This window comes from Octodon degus, unplaced genomic scaffold (assembly GCF_000260255.1).
Source record: "Octodon degus isolate 3935 unplaced genomic scaffold, OctDeg1.0 scaffold00028, whole genome shotgun sequence".
NCBI classification, from domain to species: Eukaryota; Metazoa; Chordata; class Mammalia; order Rodentia; family Octodontidae; genus Octodon; species Octodon degus.
The window spans coordinates 765,185-792,970 of NW_004524604.1; the positions used below are offsets into that span (position 1 = coordinate 765,185).

General features: G+C 39.9%; 1 long non-coding RNA gene across 1 annotated transcript; it reads right to left on the reverse strand.

Annotated features, from left to right (window-relative positions):
• Positions 1-8,536: 8,536 nt before the first annotated feature.
• LOC111816210 lies at positions 8,537-24,529 on the reverse strand. Its single transcript, XR_002820661.1, has 3 exons — positions 24,441-24,529; positions 22,753-23,021; positions 8,537-8,565 (listed from the first exon to the last, which is right to left on the reverse strand). It is a non-coding gene; the product is annotated as an uncharacterized LOC111816210 (long non-coding RNA).
• Between the last annotated feature and the right edge of the window lie 3,257 nt (positions 24,530-27,786).

The window sequence follows — 27,786 nt, forward strand, 5'->3', positions numbered from 1 at the left end:
GTTGCCTTCTCCAGAACATTGATAGAAGAGTCTATTTGGGGAAATGTTATTCCTTATTTAGTACCATTTTCTTTCCTCAAATTGAATTAGAGGTAGTAGAATTCAAACATCTCTTCATGAACAAGATAATAATAAAATACACAAAGTGAAATTAGGATATTCTACATACTACATTTGTGTGGGTGTGCATGTATGTGCATGCACACACATGCAAACATGGGCACAGTGATTACCATGTTTAGGAGCAGCCAGAGGATACTCTTAAGCACATAAAGATAATGTCATCTGGAACATTACTTTCCTGACAGTTCAGACACATGTTCATCTACTAGTATATCAGAAAGAAAATAAAAATAACCTACTACTGAAAGGTTAGACCTACTTTGGAGGGAGGAACCTACATCTGTTCTGTAGAAGAAACAGAGAACTCTTCTCCAGATAGAAATTTAAAAATAAGTGATAAGCTCCACAAAGTCTTCTTTTGTAAGAACCCTCATAAGCAATTTTTGAAGCAAAGTTGAGTTTCTTAAAATCAAAGACAAGTTACAGCTTCCCAGGACCCCCTCAACACCCGGTATCAGCCTTAGTGAGGAGATGATGGGATCACCATCTCAACCCCAGGCAGGTCAGCCTGTACTCTGAAAATCTGGAACTCACTGGCACCATATGCATTAAGTCAGGTGATTATAAAAGCCAAATAAAATAGAATTCCCACACAGAAGAGTCAGTCATACAAATGCATAGGGCTTGTAGCATGGGACTTTATCTTCATACTTGACAGCTAAGTTTTGACCATTCCCATACATTGTGGAGACTGGGAACAGATAAGATCTGTGATACAATTAGAAACTCACAGGTAATGCTGGAAGGAGTACAACCTGTCCATTATCATTGGTTTAATTCTCAGTTTAGTAACAGCGTAAATTGAAATGGGTGAGATTTCAGCCTTAGTCACAGGTATGCATGAGATATACCTTTATTTTATGCAGTTCAGATCAGTTCCTATTATAAATCTTTCCTACTAAGACAGCAAACACAGTCTCTACTGTGATTTGGTTTTCCATCATAGTGTTTTAAATCCAAATAGAACTGAAACCACAGGGTTGCTCCTTGGGTTGTCAGTGCCAGTTATCTACTCGGCATCTGCAGACTAGAACACAATTCTTACATTCCTGAACTGCTTGGGTACAGTAGCTCTCTCCAGTCTCTGCCACAGGACTGAGACAAAGGGCATTTTCATGTTTCTTCCATGTCACTTCTGAGCATAGAAATGTTGTGAGAGGCCATTGGATGCCTCCTATGCCTAGACTGGTAACATGCTCCTGTCAGGTCTCAGACCTAGCTATCGTCAGCACTATTCCGAGAGAAGACAAATGGTCCTCTCTCTGGGGCCCACCAGCACCTATTGTATACTGTCCTGCCCTCCTGTTCCATGCACATTACCCCCAGTCCAGGAAAAAAATGTTCTTATTTCACCCCAGGTTTTTAACCTCAGTTTTTTCTGACTTGTGATAGGTACCTGGGGTACATGTCCTGTGTGTTGAAGTGAAAGGGAAAACTGTACTAGAAAGAATTGTTTCTTTTAAAAAGGTTTGAAACCTTGGAAACTCTGTGCCTTCTGTGAAATTGAGTGGCCAAACTTTGCCCTGATTGGCTATATAGAGGGACACTTGATGTTGAAATTGTTCATTGAGTTTGGAACAAAGTGACAAAGCCTGATGAACGAGGTCGTCCTGACCAGTTTCCTTACATTGACTTCTGGCTCAGCTGGTGTCAGAGACTCCCACTGTGTCCTGCCCAACAAGAAATCCATCCATGTTGTCAAAACAAACCGCAAGGTTCTCTAAGAAGCTCTCAGTTTCAGCCCAAGCCACAAAAGCTTTATTGCATTCTGCTTGAGCACCCCAAGTCCAGCCTGCCTCTTCCTGACATCCATCATCCCACGCTGCTCAGCCAGCCATGATGCCTCCACTGCCAGCCCTGTCTCCTGCACCACCAATAACACCTGATGTGCCTGCTGAGCTCCAAACTATCATGTGATGTCAGCATTGTCCAAAACATTGACTGTCCTGTCAGCCTTATGGAGACAGATTATAGCCCTATCAGTCACCATTTCTGCTGTGCCACTCAGTCTGAGACTCTAGAAACCTGGAGCTTACCTCCAGCTACCACTTTGTGTTTACACTGGAGCTCAGGGAGGTGTACCCAACCAACTGTCCATGATATATTTCCATCTTTTCAGCTCCACTGAGTACTTAACTTAGAAGCATCACAACCTATCTTACTCAGAGAAGCCCCAGGCAATGACTGACCTCCTTACATTAATCTTTGAGACCCACCTGCCAACATGGGATGACTGTCTACAGCTCCATATATATATATTTGGTTGTTACAGGGTCTCACTACACAGACTTTATAGCGATCCTCCTGTTTTCAGCCTCCCCAGCACTGGGATTACAGGCAAGCCATGCCCAGACTCAGTCCCTTGTACAGAGCACCCTGGGGATAGGGCTGGCACAGCATGTAGAGCTGGGGATTGAACTTCAACCCCTCTTGACTCTGTTTAATACTGAAAATGCTTCTGGGTTAGATGGGACCCAAGCCTGATTAAAATCAAAAGTCTCCACCATTGTGGTTAATCTTAATGCTTGGATGAACTCAGTCCTTCCCCTGAATGTGTCCAAACTGGGCTAAAGTATAGCAGAAGGCTGTGAGGGCTTCCATCAGAACCACACTGCTCTCCTTACACTTCTCAAAGAAGGGGACAAGAAGCCAGAAAACATGGCTAAAGTTACTCAGGAATCTAATTTGAAATTCCTGGTCTTAACCATCCAGTAGAAAAGTATGAAGATGAAATATAGGAAGTAAAGCCATGTTGTTATGTTGAGCTGTGGGGGACTCACGTCAATAATTTCTGACATTGCCAATTAAACAGAAGACCCAATGCTATTATGGGCTTCTGTACTCTTTTAGAATATTTTGCTGAGTTTACACACCTATAATATTCAACAACGGAACTTAAAAAAAAATTGGGGTATAACTATGAATATCCATTTTGCATCTGAGTATTCAAAGTGGTTGGGATAGATATATAGTTGCATTCTCTTAATGAATAGAATGATTTTTTCTAATGGTGTTTGTAAGTAGGATCACAAGTCTGCATCTTGTACAGCAATTAACCACTAAGAAGAATATATGCAGTGTATTATTTGTTGAAACTGTACTTTCGATTTGATTTGAAACTGTCTCATTGCTATATGTTTATCAATAAAACTTTGAAAAGAAAAAAAAAAGAAATTCCAGCCAGATTTTATGAGAGACATTAAGTCTACTGGGTAGATACATCCTTTGACCCTAAGGTTCCTGAAACTCAACAGACGATCAATGCTGCCTTTATAGCACAGATGGCCTCTGATATTAGAGGAAAAATCCAAAATGTTGGTAGCTTTACCAACATAAATGCTCCCCTTTAGCTGTTAGGAAAGCCTGTTCCTGAAACATCCCATCAAGGCCATTCCTCACAGCCTAAAACCAGCAGTGGAGCCCATGCCTTAGCACCTGCCCAATGTGCTTGCTGCAAACAGTTTGGACATTAGAAAGATAAATGACACCTACATCTGGGGGACTCACAAAAATGCTGGCTATCCAGACCCCCCTGAACCTGAACCTCTCCTCACTCTGTCAGGTCTGGATGTATAAGACAGACCAAGCTCTCTCTGTCAAAAGTTATCATCCTCAGGGCAACTGAGCCTCCTGCCTCTTGTGTCTTCTGTAGCCTTGGAGGACATTTCATAAACACCAAGCCAGTCAGCCTCCCTCCCATTTAACCCTGCACTTCCAACTTTTGCTGTTCCCTGAGAGGAAGATGACACCTTCAACAGTCTGAGACAGATAACCATGATTCAAAATTCCCAAAAACTCCTCCAAAGGGTGCGAACTCAAAACCCACCTCTTGGTCTGGACATCAACCACACTGCCTCACCCTGAGCCCTATTGCTGTTAGATTTCAGGGGAAGCACAAACAGGCATCCAGCTGCACAGCCTGATACTCTGTGCTGTCAGCAACACAGCCATACACATTGTCTCAGTCTTCTCCCTCCCACAGCCTGCTGGTATACCTTCCAGGACCTAAATAATGCCTCCTTCTTCCTTTGATTGGCTCCTTTCAGCCAGTCTCTCTGTCTTTAAATAAAAAGACCTAATTTTTGGACCCAAAAGCCAATTGACCTGGACCCAACCTCCCAGAGATTCAAAAACATGTTTACCCTCTTTGGAGGATCCCTCATAGCTGATCACTGCACTTCTGATTGATGATCCCTGAGCCACCTGCTGGAAAGACACAGAGCACTGCTACAATACGTGGCACAAACTGGATACAGGAAATAAACTCCAAAAATTTCTTAGAACTGCTAGATCTATAAAATCTACATACTTGAGTTCACAAAAACAAAGATGTGCACTCAGATTTTCAGCCCCTGGGAGTACCCAATGACCCACCTGTGCAAATACATGGATCCAGTCCCTCAGCTCTGCCTCCTCCCTTTGTCTTTGCACTCTAAAAGCCACTGTCCTTCTAAACAAACAAACAAACAAAAAAACTGGAAAGCTCACCTTCTGCCAAGACCTAACTGTCCAGGTGTCACATGCTGTGCAGAACTTCACCCAGTTTCAAGGACTCACGCAAAAATCCCAGCCTGACTCTTATAGTGATGAATCCACTCAGCCCTGCCACATGCCTGCTCACTGCGTGGGGCCCACTAGACCATGACTGCCTGACATGTTCTAATAAACTGTTTTCAACCTAATCAGCTTTTAAAATGAACCCCTGGCAGATGCTGAGTACACTGTGTTTATGAATGGCATTAACTGTTAGGACAGGCTAGATATCTTGTGGTCACCTTGGATGGAGTTATTTTGGCCAAAGCTTTCCCAGTACAGCTGCTACTTGGAAACCTGCCACCAATGACCTAGAGTCAGACCCACCAATGCCATATGTTTTATAAGCTAAAGACACAGCACTGGCACCCACACTCCTACAGCCAGGTCAGGCCACAACATCCGTGTCACTGGCCCAGACCTCCAACCAACATGACTTAGTGCTTATCTGTACCTACTCAGGCTAGCCAAGCCAAACAGTTTGTAGAGTACTATGGTGAGAAATCAGCCCTAGATAAGGCTACCCTTGGTCACTGGCAACAACAATGGGCCTGCATTTTAGTGCAGCATACAAACCACAGAGTTCTAACAGAGTTAACTAACTCTACAAAGATTTAGCTAAAAGACTCAGTTCTTGGATTTGATCTTTCAGACATTCCTGCACACACACATAATCCAGGTGTATATTAATTACCTCTACAAGTTTCAGAAACCTAGCTTTAGAACCACTGGAGAATTTATCTGGATAGCTCTTCTGAGGCCCACTCCAAAGAGCTGGCACACTCAGGGCCCTGGTCTGGTCACTCCAGACACTGACAGATGATGCACATTTGAAGCTTGAGGACAACCTTCACAGGATTCCAAGTGGTTCCCCAATTCTCCCCCATATGTACTTCATATTGTGTTATCCTGCTTGCTTCTCAGTCTATATCCTCTCACAAGATGCAACCTCTGCCTTGGCCTTGTGGACAGTTACCCCCCACCCAAATGGAAGGCAACCAGTAAGGCTCTTTTCCTTGCTATTTACACAGTTTTGATAGTCAGACTTGTTATTTTAAACTGTCTTTCTAATCTGAAAAGGCTAGGACTATCTCTTATAATTAGAACATACTTATTGTTATTAATTTGCTGGCATTTACCACTAGGGTCTAGATTTTGGCTCTATTTAATTTAACCACAAGAAATCAAATTGGCACAACCCAAGCTCTTGTTGTGTTTTTCCTGGTAAAAACAGGTGCCCAGGAGGTTATTATGTCCACAGTCTGGAATAAACAAGGGCCAATAATTCTCAGATTTGATTTTTTTTTTTTTTTTTTTTGGTACAAGGTCTCACTATGAAGTTCAGACTCATAGCAATCTTCCTGTTTTCAGCCTTCCCGGGCCTGGGATTATAGGGGTGCACCATCACACCTGGGCTCCGACACTGGTTCAGAGCGCTCTGGTGGTGGGGCTGATGTGACATGCTGTACCAGGAATGGAACCCCAGTCCCTGAGCTTGCCTAAGCAGGCAAGTCCACTGAAATATCTCTTCAGCCCTAAGATTTGATATTTACCAAATTATTACCATTCCAAAAAGATAGATGCCCTCTTGTCAAAAAGAGCTCTGGGACCCTATGGGGAACCTGCTCTGATGGCTTTTGGTTTCTATCTGTGTCCTGGAGACATATATGAATGCACAGAGTACAGACACAAAACAATATACTGCCCTTCCTGGATATGTGCTCCATAGTCTCCTATCAAGGGGGGCAATGGTGACAGGAACAGACCACTTTAAGGCCACTCATCAACTAGCTGAACAAAAAGAACAAGGAGGAGTTTGTAATTCCCTAGAAAAAACCTGCTGCTTCTATGCTAATAAGTCTGGAATAGTCTGAGAAGGTCAGCAACAATTACAAGAGAGGTTGATAACCAGGCTCAAGAATGAAACCAGAAACTGGGATTGTTCCAAGATCTATCTGACTTGGGACCATGGTTTGGGACCCTTTTGGACCCCTGACAGTCTTCATAATTGTGCTGATAAGGCCCTGCCTGGTCAATTAAATTACTCACTTTGCTTCAAAACAGATCAGCAGCATGTTTCCAGAGGGGTCACTGCCAGTGTCAAGGATGCTTTCCTCTGATGCTCTGCAGCACTGCTTCCTTAGGGAAGGAGGAGTCAGAAATACCTAAGAAGTAGGTACTTGAAGTACTGTGTGTGTTCAAGAGCTCTGGGTGTAAGTGGGTTCACCAAGAGCAAGGATGTTTATGAGCAACTGTTCCTCGTGATTCTTCCTTTCTTTTCCAACTGTGGATGGAAATGGAGAATCCCCAAGTCTTCGTTATGCTAGCTCAGAGAGAGACTGCACTGAGGCTTGCAGGGGGGGGGAGCCAAAAACCTAAGTCAGTTTAATTTAAAAATACAGAAAAATATTTTTATTAAAAATTATGTCCACAGGGCTGGGAAGATAGCTCAGTGGTCTACGTGCCTGCCTGGAAAGTGCAAGGACTTTGGTTTAATGCCTGGTACCACATGCCATGCAGGCCACCTATCCTGTAATCTCAGCACTGAGGAGGCTGAGACAGGAGTACCACTACAAGTCTGAGCTGTGTACCAAATAAATAAAAAATTATTATTTTTTAAAAGTATATCCACAAAATGTCGAATGAAGTCAAAAGCTAAAGGAAAGGATGGATGAAAGAATTTAAAGGAAAGCTGAGGGAGGCAGAGTTAGTTTGGGGTCATTTTGAAAAGAGATTTTGTGACTGATAAGGAATTTTGAGGAAAGGAGTATTGAAGGATTTTAAAGAGATAAATGAATGGAACATATTTCTATAATGGTTACACTGATTCAAGCCATGTAACTCCTCATGGTGACACTGCAGATAGACTCTGGTAAAAGCTGCCATTATTTTCCAGCTGCAATGCACCTGCTCAAGAGTGACACTCAAAGGTTTGGATTCCATCCCCAGGATGTGCGCGCACCTTCGAGCAATGGCCATTACATGGGACCGGAATATGTGCATGGGCCTGGGAAATAAGGCAGAGAAGGGTCACTGCCTGCTCTAATCTCAATGCCCCGTGGCCACCTGAAGAGTTTCCGCTTCTACTGCTCCCACTGCTTCACTGCAGACGCAAGTGTTCTGGTTCCAAACAGGAGAAAATCAATCCCAGGGCACACAGAAGGTGCTCTGACGCACCTAAAGCAGCAACTTGCACCTGGTGAACTGGAGCTCTTTGTGCTTACAGACCAGGGGACAAATAAGTGAGTTATAACTCCAGATGATACAATGAAACTTGACTTTCATGAAGCATTAGAATCATTAACAGTTGTGACATTTGTGATTGTGGTGTTTCCATGCTAAGAGAAAATGATCAATAAGCAATCTCAGAGACTGTGGCTAGGCAATAGCAAGACAACCCCAGGTTCAAAGCTTTTCAGGCCTGAAGTCTAGCTTTGTGTTTTCAAGCTAACTTGCTAATGAGGTAAGCAAGTTAAGTCAGCTCAGTTTCTAATGAAAGACACTGAAAATCTAGATGGACATGAAGAAAGACACAGTAAACATTGATGATGGTTTTGGGACCAGTTGTGGTAGTGGTGAGTCTAACTCTTGCAGGCTAAGTATTCTGCTTTAAATCTAGAAAATCCCCACAAAATGTCAGGTGTTCAGTGGTGGGGCCCCATAATCCATGTCTAGATTATGGGGCTGCTGTACTTACCAAATGGTTCATCAGTTGAAGCATCAGTGGGTTACTGGGGAGATGTCCCAGAAGGATGTCTCCCCCTCCCAAGTTCCTTTTTCTTTCTCTGCTTCTGGTTTTCCACAGGATGAGTGGTTGTCTACTATCTTTCACCTTGGAGCCAGATGATCATAGACAAAAAATGTGAACTAAAATAAAATTATCTTCCAGCTGTGGCTGTTGGGTTTCCTCTGAGCAAAGAAGAAAGTGACTGAGAACACCAGGAAAACTTTGAATACAGTTTCAATGACCCTAAGTGACACAAGAGCCATTTATGTATTGTTCCTCATATCACAAACTCAAAACTTCTTCTAAATTCAGCCACAACAGAGAAACTCCTGAAGCACCTTGCCCTGGTAGCTGCCTACCGAGAGCAGGTGTCTGGCATTTTGCCACAGAGGGCCCCAAGGCAGTGGAAGTTGGCTGGATCACTGTGCACTCATGAAAGTACAAGGGATGAGAGTTAATTCCCTGGGGCAATTCTCAATCATGGGCAGTAAGAGCTGAAGGCCCTGGGTTCCACATTCTAAGCCACAATGCAGAATACTGTGGGAGGCATGCAGGACACTGCCAGGAAGTCTCAGGGATTCTGCAGCCCGGTGCCCACCTGGTAGCTCAGCAGGAGACTCCCACATGACCTCTGCTCCTCTCTGTGTCCCTTCCCACCCCCCATGTGTGTCCTGGATCTCCTACATCCGAGTCAGTTTACAGATAACACATCCATGTTAATATAGAGATAGTATGTCCAGGTTCATAAAAAGATAATGTGCCTAGGTTCATATAAAAATAGTATGTCCAGGTTCATACAGAAATAATATGTTGTAAAACTAATATGTTAGGGCTGGTGAGCTAGCTCAGCAGACTAGGCGCCTGCTTAGGTAAGTGCAAGGACCAGGGTTTGATCCTGGCACCACACGCTGCACTGGCCCCACCCATGGGTATGCTGAGCCAGCCAAGAGCAGGCATGGTGCTGCACATCTATAATCCCAGAACAGGAAAGGCTGAAAGCAGGAGATTCACTATGAATCTGAGCTGTGTAGTCAGACCGTGTACCAAATACATAAATAATAAAAAATAATAAAGTAATGTATTTAAGGTAGCATTAAGATGCTAAGATAGGCTGGGGAGACAGCTCTGCAGTCGAAGCACTGCGTGACAAGCACAAGGACCCAGGTTCAATCCATGGTGCTGCGTGCCGTTCTAGCCCCCAAACCCTGGGTGCACTGTGCTGGCCACTGAAACTGGGTATGGAGGCACACACCCATAATTGCAGTGTTGGAGAGGCTGAGACAGGAGGGTCACAGAGAGTCTAAGCTGTGAAGCGAGACCCTGTGCCAAATTAATTAATTAATTTAAAATGCTAAGATGTTCAGGTTAGTGTAAGGATGACAAAACTTCTTATTGATTCACTGCAGTTTTCCTAGTTAAGACTGGTCCCTAGCTAGAGAAATAAAGGAAGGGCTTAATGGGGAAGGAGCAAAAACAAAGAGTCTGTACGTTGCTACACACAGAAGTGTTTGAACTTATTTGCCCTCAGTCTTTGTTCCTGTATATTTAACATATTATGATTTATTTCACCATATTAATCTTTTCCTCCTGTTGTGAATCACCTGCTTAGGCAAGCTTAGGCAAGTAATTAATTATTTCAGACAAGAAAAATGAAGAAGCTATTATTCATTGTTAACTAGAGGAGAAGAATTCCGAGGCTTGGGTATAAAGGTAAAGTATCTTGCTGACTTTGACTGCACAATGTGACCACTTGCAAGGTGCCTTCCTAACCTGGAGCACCACTTTTCACAGCCTGAAAGACAGAAATGGCTTCTCTCCAGTGTCTGCATGTTCTCCCAACAGAGTGTTGACTCCTGACACACTTGCTAGAGTGGTCCTTTCCAAATGTAGGTGAGGCCAGCAGGATTCTCCCCTCATGATCCACCACCAGCTTCCCATCACTCAGCTGACACCCAAATCCAGGCTTGGCTCACAAGGCCCTGCATGCAGGGTCTCCAGTCCCTCTTTGATAGCTCTTGAACCAAGGTTTTGCACCTTGCTCTCTCAGTCCAGCTACCTTGGCCCTCTACTGCTGTTGAGTTCACAGCAGCAGCTGTGCTTCCAGAGAGGCTGCTGTTCTGCCTGCGTCACTCTTCGTAGGGACTCATCCCTCCAGTCCTGCAGTCTCCACTGGCTATTCCTTCAGGCCAGCTCCTATGCTCACAGACTGAGTTGTCAGATTTTGAGCACATCCTTATTTTCTGGCATAATCAACTTCTCCAGGCTCACTTTCTCCTTCACTTCCAGCTATACACACATGAGCATCACTGACGATCTTGTCAGCCATAAGAATGACACAGGAAAGGGGCATGTGACAAGCCAGTCTTCATTCTCTCATTCCTATCTGCTCAAGGCAGCAGCTTTCTAGCACAAGGTGAGGGCATCATCCTAATCCCAGGAACCAAAAGGGTCTATGTGAATAATGTTGGGACTCCATTCGTTTATGTGAATGTTAAAATGAATGATGCACACATCCATGAACCTCCTCCTATTACTGTGTGATCTGACCTCCTGGGTTACATTCTTTTGCATTTGAAAGTTCAGACTTGAGAAGAGTTTCTAGAACTCCACAGGAAATCAATACATATTTGACTAGGAAAGGAGAGTGGGGCCATATGATCAACTCATCAATAATTCAGATAGAGGGCCAGCAAGACAGCTCAGCAGTCTAAAGCACCTGTTTAGGCAAGCTTAGGCAAAGCACAAGGATGGGAGTTTGATCCCTGAAATCACATGCCATGCCAACCCTGTCCCAAGGGTGGGCTGAGCTGGCAGAAGAAGAAGAAGAAGAAGAAGAAGAAGGAGAAGGAGGAGGAGGAGGAGGAGGAGGAGGGGAAGAGGAAGAGGAAGAGGAAGAGGAGGAGGAGGAAAAATTCAGATACAAAATATTGAAATACACCTCTCTTTTCCACAGGATAAGTAAGAGAAGGTGTTATAGTTACATTTTACTCATTGCTGGGAAAAAATACCTGACACTTCAATTAAGGAAAGAAAGGTTTATTTAGCTTATAGTTAGTGGAGATTTCAGCCTGGATTTGGCTGGCTGTAAGGCAGAGTAGCATATGGCAAAGGGCAGCCATTTTTGGTGGTGAAAAACAGCAAAGAGCAAAGGGAGGGACAGCAGCTGCAGCTTCTAGAAAGCCTCTCTTCCCTCTTTACACTGTAATGTGGATTATCCACCCCAGGGAAGGGGTAGCCCTCACACAATCTCCATGCCCTCCTCTTTCACAGGATGATGACGTCTACAAAGTAAGGACCCTGGCTGCCTGATGAGTGCTTAGCTAAACTTAAAAACTTCTCAAATTGACACAACGTATGAACCATTATAGAAGGATAACCATAGTAAAAGTTGAAAGTATTTCTGTGATCTGCTGATTCTCAGATAATTAGAACCAAAACATTTTTTTTGAACTTATTACATTTTTCAACACAGCCTCTGATAATAACATGGTAAAAAATAGGAAAGCATATTTCTTATTACTGCTGCTCAACCTCAAGTTTTGACCAGTTTTAAGTTAATTACTTTAACAATATAATGATGAATTGAGGTTTTTAGTGATACAATCATCACAGAGTCTGTGATTGTTATGAAATCATGATTAACTACAAAATTAAAACCACAATGCCAGCTGCTCAACTCAGAGCAGAAAGTGTAATATACGGGAATTATGCTGACAATGTTTATTTTGAATCTGTGGCTATCAAAACATTGATGTCATTTTAGACAACTATGCACAAATTAATTTGTACACCAGTTTAGGAAAATAGCTGCACTTCTTATGAATAGAATGAGTCAAAATATATAAGATTATAATTAGCTTGCTTAGGCGCAGGAGACAAGACTAGTGTTGGTGCACATGAGGTAAATAATGTAAAAGTCTGGCCCTGGCATTCATGTACTGATAACTTAATAATAAAACCACACACAAAAGGCCACTGTGAAAGATCCTCATCTACCATATCAAATTCTTGGAACCTCATCTGTTAAATGAGGACATTAATACTGACTGTATTATAAAATTGCTATTAACAATAGGTGAATTACATATATAAACATACAGTTGAACTGGAGATGTGCTCAGAGGTAGAACATTTGCCTACCACACGCTAGATCCTGGGTTTGAGCCTTAATCCAAATAAATAAATAAATAAATAAAGTTTTGGTGTATATGTGTATTGATAATTATGTACATAGGGAGGTAGGTACATGATCAAGCACTTATATTAACTTTGTTCCAATGGTTAGTCTCAAAAATGTAAAACAGTATTTGATACATTTCAAAAGATCATACATAAATATGACAGTTGAATCTACCTTGAAACCTTTCAGGCATGCAGTTACATTCCTGAGAAATTCATTATGTCTAAAGTTCACATTTATCTTAGAAAATCAGCACTGTCCAGCTTCTGAAATATGTAAGGAACGTGAGACTTGTGCTCCCTATCTAGTGTCACAAATTCTAAGTCGCCATAGTTAGCTGTAAAGTTCTTGCTGTCCATGACTAGACAATAGAATTTGAACAATTTGCATTGATCAAAAAGCTGGAAATTCTGGGCACACAGTGAATCATTTGATTATAGTTACAATTATCTACCTTGCAGTTAGGTCACCTATTTTTATCTTATTTGTCAGACAGAAGCAGGAAAGACTTCTGAAGGTTACTAACTTCAACAATTCTTTTTTCTTGTTTCCTGAGATAAAAATCAACCACATAGCATAGTGTACAGTCAAAGCAAACCTCTCCAGAGTTTTATCTTGGTTTGTTTGTTTGTTTGTTTGTTTGTTTGTTTTTCAGTGTTGGATACTGAACCCAAGGTGTCTTGCATGCCAAGCAAATTCTGCCACTGAGATACATCCTAGCTACTAGTTTTTTAAAATCTATGAATCTACAAATATATAATATTCTATAATTTTGGCTAAGATACATACTCAGATTATTCTACTAAATTCTGTTCTATTTCAAAACTGAGCTATGACTTCTGCCCACCCTGTCTTCCACACAAACAGGACAATTTTGAAAGTAGAGCACCATATAGACTGGGCATTCAGGTCACAGTTCAGAGCAAGCTGAGAAATATCAGGGCTATCTTTGGCACTCTACACTGAAGATTAAATGAACTCCTTCTATTTATTCCATTGAACCATGAGTGAAAATAGCTGCAAGAATGAAATGCAGCATTAAGTCCCTGCTGTGTGTGTGGTGCACTATGAGAGCTATCACACACACACACACACACACACACACACACACACACAGAAGCAAGATTGTCTTTTCCAAGCCACACTACCATTAAGTTAAACTAAGACATAGAACTAATGTTCTGTGTAAATTATTTTATCACTGATTCAAACACTGCACACCAGTTGCAATCAATCGTCAAGCATTTCTTCAAGTGTTGCATTAGTAGAGAAAAGGAAGTCTCATTGTCCGGAAAAAAAATTTGAGGCTCCGTCTTAAGACTTTAAGGATTCTGAGGTAAGAAGTAATGAATTAGTCATGATCCCATGAGACTTTTAATCTAAGGCTTTCCTGACCTAACAGGATTGTACATGATTTTTGTTCCTTATACTTCACTTTTAAGAGGATGAAGAGAATGGGGCTTTGAAAAAGTTTAAAACACTTTTCAAATAAAGAAATAATGAAATTATTGTCACTATAAGAGAGGGAAAAAGTAAAGAGTTCTGGTTTTTCTCAGTCAACCCTGTCCCACACCAACAAAAGTGTAATACATCAATGAGATGATTTATTTACTACTCTTAACAAAACTAGCTTTGGAGACATCAATGTCTCCAGTGCATTTAAGAGATTTCTGGCCCAGTGAAACAAAAAAGCTTGCTTTTTCCTCTTCTTCTAGCCAACTGAACAACTGCTTGTTAAGTGGGCTGCCTGCATATGGCATCACTGTCACTGTGTCCCTGTGGGGTTAGCTACAACAACTTTCTTGCTGTATGAATTCCATTTGTGTAGACACAGCACTGTGCAGAATGTGCATTTAGGGCCACCTTGTGACAAACTGAGAAAAGTGCTGGGGCTCTGCAGCAGAGTTAGGAGTGTCTGCCCCTTCTGGGGTTATACTGCTCTTCTAAAAAGATGTTTGGCAGGATATTATATAGTGATGGCTGACTTTTACTAAAGAAAGGGTGGCTTACTTTATTACAATGAAGTCACATGTAGGTGTTGACTTGTTTCTGTGTGTTAGCTGCTGCACAAAACCATCAAGTCCACTACATATGCACGTTGCACCACTTCACACTCACCCTGATTCCATACCATCATACCTTCTTCTGTCTACAGGTCAGGCAACTCAAATTAGGAGAACAAGTGATTTATCCAAGTTCATGCAGAGAATGAGTGACATCTGAAGAGGCCTCAGTATGTTCTGGCTGATCTGTAAGGAAAAAAAAAAACATGGGTATTCTGTACGAATTTACAGTAAAATAGTAACAAACAAATAAATATGCCTGTGATTTAATGAAACTGTAAAATTTTAAATTTATGTTATTAGCAGATTCTGGGTTGGAGACTTTTTATAATAGAGCAAAATAACAGGAAACCATCAAAAAAGGCAAAGAAAATTATAAGAATTGATCATCTTCTGAGTAAATCCAAAGTAGAAATAAAAAGTTGTGGGTACATTTTTCCCTTTTACCAGTGCCCCTACTGATTTAATCTTGACTCTACCAGAAGCCTAAGGCAGGCAAGTTTACAAAGAATGGAAGCTTACCTCTTACAGTTGTGGAGGATGGAAAGTCCAGGATGAAGGGCACAACTAGTGAGGAGGACCCACCGTGTAGTAACGCAGTAGGAAGTTACATGTGCATGAGAGGAAGACAGAGGTGCTGAACTCACACACCTGGGACTGCTAACCTACTCCCAAGAGGGGCATTAACCCATCCAGAGAGCACAGCACTCAAGGCCTACTCACCCCTTGCAGATCCCAACTCTCAACACTGTGGCACTGCAGACCATATTCTAACCCAGTGTTAAAATATATAGGCCCTTCTGACAAAAGCGTGGGAGGCATCTGTAGAAACGAGTGAGCATCTTATAATGTAACACAGGCTTCCCCACAATGCATACCTTAGGAGGGAGCAGAGACAATAAACACTTGCCAGCCTGTTTGGCCAAAACCAGTATGGAAATTTACAGTCATATTTTTTCTCAGGATTTTTTTTTTGCACTATGAAAACTTACAAGACAGTCTGATGATCAGATCCCATAATGTTCTTTTCTCCTTATTCATCATAAAAACATATACAGATTAAAAATAAATTCCTGGAAAAGATATACTACCACTAATCACAAGTAAAAGTATTATCTTTTTTTACATTTTATTTGATTTTAAAGAGTAAGTATAAAATCAAAAGCAAAAACAGTAAAAAGACAGAAACAGAGTAATAATATGGTATAGATTTTCAAAACAAGAATAGAAAATTAACAATGATTGTCATATTACATATTTTTAATCACTTAACCTATTGTTTCATCAATGTTCTCAGACCCTTGGTTTGTAACAGGCAATTCTTCCAGATTAGCAGACTTGAGTCTTGATGCTCTGTCTTTTTTCCTGTTGTCTGTTATGCATCCTTTTCCTCTAGAGATTGTACCCAAACTCTGATTTTCCCATCTGCTTTTTGATTCTCAGGTAGCAGAGCTTCTCCTCAAGGGAAACTATTCATCTAACTCACAACACTCCTTATAATGATGAAAAAAATAAAGAGAAGAGTATACATTATTTTCTTTTATCATATCTGTCTCTTCTTCTGAGATGATTAAGTTTTGCTAGACAGTTGTGGCCCTGATTTGCCAGGACTTCAAAGAAAACAGTGTCCTGGCCAACACCCTTCTTTCCTGCCATACCTATTAGATCCAGTTGACCAGAGTAGAAAGGTTCATCTCTTTCCCTAATGTCCCAGCTTATTAGAGAAATTGCATCTGCTGCATAATAACATGTTGAGATTTAGAGCAGAAATCTCTTTCTTAACTCATTCATTTGTTTATTTATTCACTTAATAACTGTGGGTATTGGATGGGTTAGATGCAAGTCCCTGGGTGATTCTTTCCCTATTTGTAACGATAGAAAATTAAATATTTGCTCTTAAATGGCCTTATAATTGTATTTATCTTTAAGCCATGATCTAATATAGAACTTTAACTTCCTTCTAACATGTCTGCCACATGTCTCTATGCATCCTTTAAAGAGTAAATTACTGCAAACTTCTTAAACTTCAGCAAGCCTTGGAGGGCTTAAGACCCAAGCTGTCTGATCCTCCCCTAGTTGTCTGGGGGAGTCTTTAGTTCTATCCCTAAGGAGCTCCCAGGCATGTCCTTTCCTGCTCCTTCACTGAATGCACTGTATGGCTCCAATCTGGAGTCTCTGACAATGTTCAGTCCCACTTCAGACCCTCTGGCCGTACCTGGACCTCGCCCACACTGGTTGACAGCTCTCGTAGAAGGTGACTTCTATGCCTTTATACATGGAGGCAGAGGCAATGTGCATTTGAGTGGGCCTTTAGTCTTTGCATGGGATTGAGGGTGGCTTAGTTCATGGAAAGGAATCCAAGGACATACAATCCCAAGAGCCCACCCTGAGTCGAGGCCACGTCAGTGCCTCGCACCAGGGCCAGGACTCAGGAAAGACTGTAGTCTGGTCCTGCTTCTTTATTTTACATACATCAAATCTCACCTCTGTGTTTCTTCTCCAAACTCATACTTTATTAATAAAGATAGATGGCAGGTGGTCACTCAGCATTCATAATTCATTTACATTTCTGCAAAACAGTTGTTGCTTATATCTTTTTCTTCTTATTCTAAATGATCATTATTTGCTAATTTTGCTGCTTTTGTTTTGCTTTGAACTCAGGACCCTGTGCTTGCCAGGCAAGCACTTATTCTACTGAGCTATCTCCCTGGCCCCTATTACCTTTTTTTTTTTTTTTGTGCAATTTTTGTCATTTTTTAATCTCCACTGCCTAAAGAAAAACTTTTTAACATCAAAAAATGAAATATGCTCATACATTTATATAATTAATTATATATGCATTTAAAGTATTATGCTATATAATTTATAAAGCATGTTTAGATATATTTGTATAAATAATTGTATATATTTTATAAAATATATATATTTCATATAAATTTATGTATAATGTGTCACAAATTAGTATTTAACAGATTTGCATGTAAATTTTAAATGTTCTGCCTTTTTTTTTTTTTTTTCGGAACTGAGGATTGAACTCAGGCCCTTGTGCTTGCCAGGGAAGCGCTTACTCCACTGAGCCATTGCCCCAGCCCTTGCATGTAAATTTTAAAATTTGGGGCAATTTAATGGAAACTATAGCTGCTAAAATAAGTTTATGCAATGATAGTATACAAATTAAAAAGTCAAATCTTTAGGAATTTCATTTATTTTATTTTTAATTCAAAAATCTGAAGTGTGATGTAATTGAAACTTATCTTTGAAACCAATTTTGCACTATTGTAAATGCTTCATCATTACAGGGCAAAACATACGCAAATGTTTTAACTCAAGCTTCCCTGAAACAATTGAATGTCATTTATTTATTTATTTATTTATACAGGCTCTTTCTATCCAGCTTGGACTCATAGTGATCCTCCTGTCTCAGCCTCATGCTGTACTGGAGATTGAAGCCAGGTCTTTGTGCTTGCAAGTCAGGCTCTTAGACCACTGAGCTATCTCGCCAGCCCAACTAGAAATATTTTAAAAGTGTATAATAAAGCAAAATTAATTTTGGTAATTAAATTATGTTCAATATATTCTTACTTTTTTAGGACTATTTCAATGTGGTGAATTAACTGCAAAGAATTTCAAATATTGAATCAATGGTGCATCCCTTCTAATGCTTTTTAAATTACTAATTCTCAGTTTTCTAACACTGTTTTGAAAAATTGCATTTAGTCATAATGAAACTTCACATGGGACTTTTATTCTGGAAATTGTGTTTGTCAATTCTGATAGTGCACACCGCTTATAAGAGATGAGTTGGAAAGGACACGACCTCTCCAGTGCTGGAGGAAGAACAATAAGTAGGGTCAGAAGGGAAAAGTCAAAGTCAAAATGGAAAAACAAATCCCCCAAATGAAGCTGCTTGGGCTGGGAATGTAGATTTGTTTGCAGCAAAGGTGGGGATGTTGGGGTGCAAAGGGTGACTAGATCTTGGAAGAAACTGCATTGGAAAAATAACAACGTCCTATCTGTACCCCAACTCTGGCATGGGGGGAGCAGCTTCCTCCATCACTCCCTCCAAGCAAAGCTTGTTATTGGCTATGACTGAACCTGAAAGAGTATGTACTTTATAGGATTTCAGCTTGGATCTGAGGCCTCAGCTGCCACCTACCCGCCCAGAGCCCAACCACACTACTCTCTTGGCTTAAGGAGACTTTGTTCCTGCTGGGAGTTGGTAATTACATGGACTCAGGCTGCAAAACCATGTGGTAGATGAGTGACTGAAAACTGAGGAAAAACCTGGCACAAATCAGCAGTACAGATATCTAAGCTATCCCCTGTAAATCCATATATATTTCTTTTTCGCTTTCTTTTCTCTTTTCCCTCATTCAAGTTGTTCCTCATCTTTGAACGATTTATTTCTCTTTAACAATATCTTTTATATCTTTCAGATTTTATGTATTCTTTTAGATTCTTACACTAGGGAGACAATATGTTTACACATATGGATTTGATTTATTTCATTTATGAGTATGGTCTCTAGTTGCATCCATTTACCTATAAAAACCTTAAGTTTATCTTTTTTTGTAACTGAGTAATACTCCATTGTATAAAAATAATCCATCTTTTTTATCCATTCTTCAGTTGATGGGTATTTCAGTTGTCTCTGAGATTTAGCTACCACAAATTGTACCGCTATAAACATGGGTGCACATAAATCACTGTGGTATGTTGTTTTCAGTTCTTCTGAAAAAATACCCAGAAAGAAAATAGCTGGGTTGAATGGAACCTCTACTTCTAGTTTTTTAAGGAATTTCCACACTGATTTCTACAGTGACTGTACTAGTCTGCACTCCCACCAACAATGGAAAAGGGTTCCTTTTTTTCCACTGTCCCTCCAGCATTTGTTATTGATTGATTTCTTTTTTAATTAATTAATTTATTTATTTATTTATTTAGTATTTTAAGAAGGGTCTACAGGGTGTTAAGGTCTCAGTACTAGATTGTACTTGTAGCGATCTGTCTGTTTACAGCCTCCCAAGTCTGGGATTACAGGCATGCACCACCACACCCAGTCTCAATTGCCATCTCATAGTGCCCCAGGGGTGGGGCCGGCAAGGCACACCCAAAGTTGAACTCCTGGCAGGCCCTTTAATCAACTGAGTTATTTGGCTAGCCCTCCTTGGTTTATTTCTTAACGATAGCCATTCTTTCTGGGATAAGATGGAGTTTTGGTGTTGTTTTAATTTTCATTTTTCAAATGACTAGTGATGCTGAGCACTTTTCATTTATTTATTTGCCATTCATATTTCTTTATCTGAGAAGTGTGTATTCATCTCAGATACCCATTTTTAGACTGGGTCTTTGAATTTTGGGGGCCTGAATATTTTTAATTCTTTATATGTTCTAGATAGAAGTCCTCTACTAGTCTATTGAAAGGAGCAGTCAATGCTTAATTTTTTCTCTCTCCTTTTTAATTTTTTTATCATTTTGACTAATTTTATATGCTTATATCTGGTAATCTGAGCAACAAATTTGAAGACAACAATACGCAATATAACAACTAGTTTTTAATTCCTCTCATTTTTTTTAGTGTAATACAGTACTGTTTCTCATGGGTTTTTTAAAACTATTTTTTCTTTTCTTTCTTTTTATTTATTTATCTATTTATTGTAGAACCGGGGATTGAACTCAGGCCCTTGTTCTTGCCAGGCAAGTGCTTATTCTCCTGAGCTATCTCCCTGGTCTCTTATTTTCTTCAAAAACTAAAAATTACAAAACCTGAAGAAAATTTGGATTTTTGTCTTCTGCCTGGCAATATTCAAGGAAGATAATTTCCTTGCAGGGCATGAAATTACTAGATTACTCAGGCTAAGGGCAAAACATTTTTGTCATAGCTTTTGTGAGGGAAGGTCCTACTTCTAGATTCCTTCTTTAAGTAGGTCTTGAACATTTGTATTGTTTATTCTTACCTCCAGGAGGAAGGGAAAGAAAAGCTAATGGTGAGCATTTGATGGATTTGGGATTGCCCCACTCTGATAGTCCATTTATCTCTTTTCAAACCTGCCTTCACTCATTCCATAGCTCTAGTTTTCCTCACCTTTTAAGAGTTTTTTGAAGGAGTCAAAAATATTTTTCAATAATACTGTAATTCTTCAAGTTATTTCAGAAGCCCATCTTGCTCCACTTAAGAGAAAAGATCTATTGATTTGTTTCCAGCCCATAATTGTGTATTGTATTTCCTTATAATATGATAATATCCACTCTTACAACCTATGGGAAAGTTCCTTAACTTTTGGATGTGAACAGCATTCATGAAGAGAGCTGGTTTTTTTGTTGTTAGACATGGTTACTAATTCAGAGGCCTCTTAATCCTACCACTCAGTTTGCTTAGGCTCATGTCTCATCTGAGAGAGTAAAGGTAGCAGTAAGACCTCTCCCTAGAGGACAACTTGCCCAGAGCAGGCTTCACGGTTTGCTTTTTTAGAATGAAGAGGACTCAGAGCTAAAGAATAGAGGCAATCTCTTTGCAGCCTGTTTATCAGCTGCTGCCACCACGTGGTCATGTTGGTGCCTGGGTTAAGTATAGCTGTGAAAATAAACAGCAGCAGAAAGCAATAGGGACCCAAGTCCTGTGGACCCAAGATCATCAGGAAATCTCCCCCTTGGCCAGCCTGAGCCTTATGGTGTCTACATCACACCTGGGCAGGTGTCCTGTAGGGAAATGGAGCAGCTTTGACCTAGAACTAAGCATCCCAGTTAGACTCTGCCTTTATCTTTTGCCTGTGCTTCTGCTTGGCCTTTCTCTTTGGTTCCTCTGCAGGTAAACGTCACAAGGTTGACAAGGGCAGCAGGAGTTCCTGCTCATACACTCTGCGCGCCAAGAAATTGAGGACCTTCATTTTAGCTTCAGGGTGCTTTTTGGTCTATAAATTCACTCTTAAGCAGTTCTGTGTTCTTAACATAAAAGTTTCCATAGAAGAGTTTGAATTTCATAAGCCAAAATTTGATTAATAAAATAACTTTTTAGGAAAAGTCTAAACTTAAAAGAAAGGAAGGAAGGAAGGAAGGAAGGAAGGAAGGAAGGAAGGAAGGATAAAGCAGACATTTATTTCCAAACCACCAAAACAGTAGGGAGAAAAGAATCTGTCTTTAGAGGCAACTTTATTAAAGTAGCAGTGATTAAATTTATGAAAGTGTTCATTTAAATGACATAGTGATATGCTACATAGTAAATAAGCATTACTAACAAACAGTGATTTTGAGTGCATTATTGGTAGTCCTTGCTATTTTGCTTTTCAAATATAATGAAACAATTACAATACCTCTAGCACAAAAATACAGGGGTTCAGGCTTTAGATGAGAAATAAAAGTCAGAATGAGCCATGTACCAGCAGAGAAAAGACAGAGCAGCGCTCGATGCTACCTGCATAACATCACTGAGTGTTTAACACTAATCTAAATCTTACACCAGGTGATTAAAATGTGTTTTGCGCTGGGCATGTGGTGCACTCCTGTAAGGCAAGCATTCAAGAGGCTGAGGAAAGAGGGGCATTGTGAATTTGACGCCAGCCTGGGCTACAAAGTGAACTCAAGCCCAGCCTGAACTGCATTGTGAGCCCCTGTCTCAAAAAGATAAAAGCAAACAGTCAAACAAACAAAAACAAAAGTTAAAGCATATAAGCAATAAACTTTTAAAAATAAAATAAAAATTTAGACAAATAAAATGTTTTTCTTCAGGTTTTTCTAATTTGCCTATGGTAGCAGTTAATCACTGTCTATAAAAACTATATTGTGCAATGAATATGTTACATAATTTTGATTATATACAAATTCACGTATGTGTTATATCATTTTAATCATATCCTTTATATAATTTTGTAATTATATAAATTTGAAAATAATATTTGTATGACTATAATCATATCCTTTATATAATTTTGTAATTATATAAATTTGAAAATAATATTTGTATGACTACTTAAAAACTTAAAACAACTTTGCCAGTCCTCACAAAACTACTCGGTGGTAGAAATGTCTGTAGAATTGCCACTGGACGCAAATATTTGGTGAGAAGACGTACAGGGCCCCTGAGTCTAGGTGTGGGGTTGGCCGGCGCCTCCTAGAGCTACTCCACTCACCTGATTCCCGGCTCAAATTCCATTACCACATTAGCAACTTTCTCCTGACATTCTGGTTGCCCACCTCTGCAGAATGTCAGTCCATGCAGCCCCCTGGAGTGTGCCTCATCATCTGCATAAGGCAAGTGCATGAAAGCACTGCTGTGGACCTCAGGAGCAGGGGTGGCCCGCGGCTAAAAGTCTAGAGATGTCAGTGTCATGTTAAGTTCTTAGATGCTGTTTTCTTATGGGTCTTTTCTTTCTACAACCAGCATGCAGGCAGTATGCATCTGGAGAAGCAAAGTAACAAGGCACTTTCAAAAGTGTGTACATGACATCTTGGTATTTCTAGTGTGGTTTCCTCTGAGTATCTCTCAGTTCTTTGACAGACTTGGCACAAGAAGGTGTGGTAGAATGTGTCTTTTGGTGCTGGCAGGGTGTACGGTGTTGTGCTCATTCTTGGCCCAATGGAAGCAGCAAGAACAATGAAACAGACTGATTCTGCTGAAAGGCACAGCTCTGCTAAATACTTTTTAAGTTTAATATGATAGTTTTGATAACTGTAGAGAACTTCTTAATTTGGAGAAACTGATGACTGAAAATAGAAGACTCAGTGTTAAGCTATCACATGTCTTGCCTTTATCATTCATTGTTTTGAATAATTTTTGCCGAAAGATTAATATTTATGATTTTTAAACTTTACATTGAATTTTCAGAGGGCATTTTTCTTCTACTCGTTTATACAGTATGATCTGGGATAATATAAAATATTACTTACTCAAGACATAGATCATTTTCAGAAAGAATCAATAAAAGCATTGACTACTTTACAGAGAGGTCCTATATTTTAAAAAAGCAAAATTTTAATGCCAACAAAGGGGGAAAAACACCAAGTATGGAAACTCCTCAGGCACAGAAAAATATCCTGATAACCAAAGCTTTTGGGATGGTTTGGGGTCCCGGGGGCCTTCAAAGCAGATAGGAAATGATCTCTGCTTGGGCCTCCCTCAACAGATGCCAAGGGAATCACACAGGATGTCTGCTTCAACGTTATTACACAACGATTACTTCAGTAGAACATGTTCCTCATAGTGAATATAAGCATGTGTCATGGTAGAAGAGGGCTGTAAATTTGGCTAGCACTTGGAGACAGTGAATATATGCATGTAATTTTACTAACCAGATACCTACATCTATTCATTTACTCTGTTTTCTTTAAAGATGTAGAGATACAGACTAAACAGTTCAAAACAATGCATATCAGGGCTGACTATGCATTAGGTACATTCGGTAAAAGGCCTAGTGCACTTTAATTTTCGAGGCCCATGAATGCTTGAATTTCTTTTGAAATCAAAGGGAAAAAATAAATGTTAGTGTCAAAGAAAGTTATTTTCTCCCTCACAACAGAAAAAGATCAAATGTTTAAAGCTCACAAGAATCTCTTAAATTTTGCCTAAAAAATGTTAAAATATTTATAGTTGTACAGAAATAACTCTAAATATTCCTATTATGTTGGGAAGCCTCCCCAAAATGTCAGAGTGTCCAGGATGCACTTGAGTCATTTTGCCTCCTTGTCCATGCTCAACATGCACATAGAGAATTGTTGTCCCTAATGATCAAATAGCAAAGCATTTTCAGTACCTTTACTTGATGCAAATCACAGCCAAAAGAAAATTCTACTGTTTTTTTTTTTTAAAAAAAGGTCCTACCTGCCTGGAGTTCTAGAGAAAGCGGGAAACTGCCGGGAAACAGCCAGGACGTCAGGATTGCACTGGACGGGCTCCAGGTCCTGACAACCCTGCACACCAACCCTGCGCTGACTGGAGCACCGGGAGGCTTTTTATATTATTGCCACACTGAAGGTGTGTGGCCTTCACTTTACTGGAAATGACAGAAAACCAAAAGCGCTCTCTGCCCTTTGCTCCTGAGGTGGGCCTGCTGCCCTGACACACACAAACCCTCTCTGGACTCTTGGTCAATTTTCAGTTTAGATCTATTTCAACCTGATTTCATAGAATGGCTATTTTGTTAAAGGTATAATACCTCTAATTTTGTTTTTAAATTACATCCCTAATTCTAATAACACATATTTTGAAATATCTTTAAACATACAGAAAAAAGCTTGAGAATAGAAAATTCCAAAATATTTTCATCCGGATTTCCCAGAATTTCCTAAGAATGAAAAAAAAAATTCTCTTATAAAGTCAGAGTATACACAGAATTAAAGAAACAATCCTAAAATTCATTTGGAACCAGAAGAAACCTAAAATAGCAAAAGTAATTCTGGGCAACAAAGGCAAAGCAGGGGGCATCACAATCCCCTTGAAATTATAATCCACTTGAAATTATACTACAAAGCTACTGTGGTAAAATAAAAAACATGGCAATAGAAAAAAAAACAAAAAACAAAACGGAGTCAAGGATCAATGGATCAGTTTAGAAGATGCAGAAACTGCTCCAAGCAAAGCCCCCTTAGCTTTGACTAAAAGGCCAAACACCATCACTAGAAGGAAGTTGGCCTCTTTAATAAATGCTGCTAGAAAAACTAACATACAGAATACTACAAATTAGAACTAGACCCTTATCTCTCACCGCGCACTAACCTAAAATTAAAATAGATGAAAGATCTAAATATGAAAACAGAGGCCGGAGAGATGGCTTAGAGGAATAAGTGCTTCCCTGACAAGCGCAAGGGCCTGAGTTCAATCCCTGGTTCCACAATAAATAAATAAATAAATAAATAAATAAATAAATAAATAAATATGAAAATGGAAACATTGAATCTGCTGAAAGATAGAATAAGTGAAGTTCTTGAAGACCTTGATATAGGCAAAGACTTTATGAGTAAAACCCTGATGGCACAGGAAATATCACAAAGAGTCAATAACTGAGATATATTAGAAAGGTGTTGCACAGCAAGACAAACCACCGACACAGTAAAGAGACAATCCACAGTAGAAAAAATAATTGCCAGCTTTTACCAGACAAAGGACTAATCAATCTTACAGGCTTATCTCTGATAATCTGAACAACTAATTTGAAGACAATAATATGCACTATAATTGCCATTGTTGAATTCCTATAGTTTTGTTTAATTAAATTCTGTATCATTTCTGATTTTTAAACTATTTTTGTATTCTCTTTTTTGTATTCTCTTGTTTAAAAAAATTAAAAATACATAATAACCCCTCCCCAAATTTAAAGACCCAATCTAAAAATGGGTATCTGAAATGAACAAACACATAAATTCTTAGACTTTTGGCTAAGACAGGTGAAATGAATAGACACTTCTCAGATTAAACAGAAGTGGCAAATAAATGTATGAAAAAATTTTTCATTTATATTGAACATGGCTGGCCTTTTGAGAGTTGCAAATTAAAACAGCACAGAAATTCCATCTCACCCCAGAAGTAATGGCTACCATCAAGAAATAAACTAGTGACAGTGGCGCTGCTGAGAAGAAGGAACCCTTTTCCACCATTGGTGGGAGTGTAGACTCGTACAACCACTTTGAAAATCAGTGTAGAGATTCATCAAAGAACTGAAACTAGAGGATTCATTTGACCCAATTGTTTCCTTCTTGGAAGAATTAAAATCATTATATCATAGCAATATATGCACACTCATAGTTATAGTGATACAGTTGCTAATAGCTAACTCCTGTAAAGAGCCCAAATTCTCATCGATCAGTGAATGGATAAGGAAGATGCTGTCTTTTACAAAATGGAATACCATTCTGCTATAAAGGAGGATAAATTTGATACATTTTTAAGTAAATAGATGCACCGTGAAAGCATACTCTTAAGTGAAATAAATGGGACTCACGTGTGTAAATATTGCATTGTTTTTCTGGTATGAGAAACCAAAAGAGAAAATAAGGTACAAAATTAATAACAGATATGAGAAATAGGAATAAAATGTTCAAATAGAAGGGGAAAAAGGAGAGAGAAAGACAGGAAAAGAGAAAAGAATAGAAGGAAACAAGGGGGAAGGGCAGTAGAATTGGGAGAGGAAATTGAAGAAAAAAAAGAATCAAGATATGCCACATACAGGTACAAGGCCCTTATGACATGTGTTATCATTCTCTATATCTAAAATCAATAATACCAGTAATTAAAAAATAAAATGAACTCAGAGTATAGTTAACAAAACTGGAAAAGTAAGGATTACACAAAGGTATTATTTCATCTACAGGCTTCATTCAAATTATGACAACTACCCCAATGGTCCCACTGACAGAAGTGCAGGACAGTTGGATTGGTGATGCATGGATGGATGGATGGATGGATGGATGGATGGATGGATGGGTGGGTGGATGAATGGATGAATGGATGGATAGGTGGATGGTTAGATAGCAAGGAGTGAGCATAGTCTGTGTGGTTCACAGCCATGTACTGCCTCTGTCATGTCTCCTGAGTGTCCTTTATTCTGCCGTAATTCATCACTCCAAGTTTGTCTGATACTTCTTTTTTGTTTTTTGTTTTTTTGTTTTTGCAGTACCCTGGATTGAACTCAGAACCTTGTGCTTGCCAGGCAAGTGCTTATTCTACTGAGCTAGCTCCCCAGCCCTGATGCTTCTTTATGTGATTAGATTTTTGACAGTGATATCCCAAGGTATCATGTTTCTCTCAATGGATTTGATTAGGATATGCCCATATTTCACATGCACAGGGAATAGTAAAAAGGATTTTCTCCCAAGAAAGAGAACCTCAAATCATCCATGCATCTGTGTATGCCCAGGATGGGGAAGCTGACCCTGTCAGTTTTCTTGGAGGACACTGTGACTGAAATTCCCCATTTAGGGTTAGACCCTTCATTTCTCTGAAGTTCTGGACCAGGAGCAGTGTGTGATGGCATGGTTCCTCCAGGGCTCACTCACTGTCTGCCAAGAACTATATCCTGGCTCTGTGCTCACAGGGCCTTTGCTCAGCACAGACGCCGCTGGTGTCTGCTCTTCTTGTGAGGACCCTGGCACACTGGATTAGGTCACCCTCAGCTTCATTTCAACCAAATGCTATTTAATCTTTAAAGACTTCAAATCCAGATGCAGCGCCC